The sequence below is a fragment of the Halyomorpha halys genome, unplaced genomic scaffold, assembly GCF_000696795.3.
Source record: "Halyomorpha halys isolate HHAL.00 unplaced genomic scaffold, Hhal_1.1 Scaffold399.1, whole genome shotgun sequence".
Classification (NCBI taxonomy): Eukaryota; Metazoa; Arthropoda; class Insecta; order Hemiptera; family Pentatomidae; genus Halyomorpha; species Halyomorpha halys.
This window is the reverse complement of record NW_027107556.1, coordinates 320501-321543: the sequence shown is the minus strand read 5'-3', so window position 1 is coordinate 321543 and position 1043 is coordinate 320501. Positions and strand designations below refer to the sequence as shown.

General features: G+C 34.9%; 1 protein-coding gene across 3 annotated transcripts in view; it reads left to right on the top strand.

The window, feature by feature from the left end:
• The window catches only part of LOC106682264 (putative ankyrin repeat protein RF_0381), an 11640-nt gene that overhangs the window by 6214 nt on the left and 4383 nt on the right, over positions 1-1043 (top strand). The window lies entirely within an intron of this gene.

Below are 1043 nucleotides of genomic sequence, written 5' to 3'. Positions count from 1 at the left end.
AATAAAAAATTTTTTTTAGTATCAATATTTCATTATATTGAGTTCCGTAGCTTTGAAGAAAAAAGAAATGTTGTTTTGATAAGACAACCTTTTAAAAGGTTTTAAAATATTAGTAACAAATTGTCTTTTCTACAATTTTAATATAGATGGGTGACCTGTAAATTGAACTGTGAAGGTATGTTTCTGTCTAGGTATCAATTCAAGTGGCAACCTGCACCAATACCATAAGACCTTGGACTGAACGAATTCAATTTGGTTAGATCAGGGCCCTGTTTCATAATGAAAGCTAATAGTATCAGTTCATAGTACAAGTATAGAAACTGGTGTGGTAATAATACTAATACTTATTTTTTTCATGATAGGGATGACTATTAGTGATATTACAGGAATTAAAAAGTACTAAAGCACAAATTACTATTGTACAATTCAGTGTAATTGAATTAAGATAAATCTACAACACTAATAGTATTAGTTTGTACTTTATTATGAAACAGGCCCCAGCTGGGCATTTCTGACCTAAGGAGAAAAGACTTCGCACTTTGGCTGCCTCGTTACTGCAGCCGCACCGGTCTGAATATGGCCTCGGAGTGCTGACTTTTTTTCTGTGGCGGTCCCACGAAATGAAAAATTAACCTCCTTCCTAAACATTCTATTCCGCCAATTCCATCAATTAAAAACTAAACAATTAGGGTATTCTAAACCCTATTCTAAATTGTTAGAAACAATTCTAAATATTTACAATAGGGAGTTTCCTATAGATAACCCTCCCACTCTTCCTCCTGCGTCACAAATGATCAGAGTATAAATAAAAATCCACCTCAGCTGGACAGGAAGTAATTCGACAGAATGTGCGTGGTGCAAACCCATTGTCGAGTTTTAAGAGGCCTTTGCTTCCGGTCCTCGTATGATAGAAACTATAATTTCCAATGAATTCGTGAAGTGTATTCACTTTCAGTTACGCTCAAAGATATTTAGGATAAAGGGTAGAGGCTCTAAGATATGTAGGATAAAGGGTAGAGGCTCTAAGATATGTAGGATAAAGG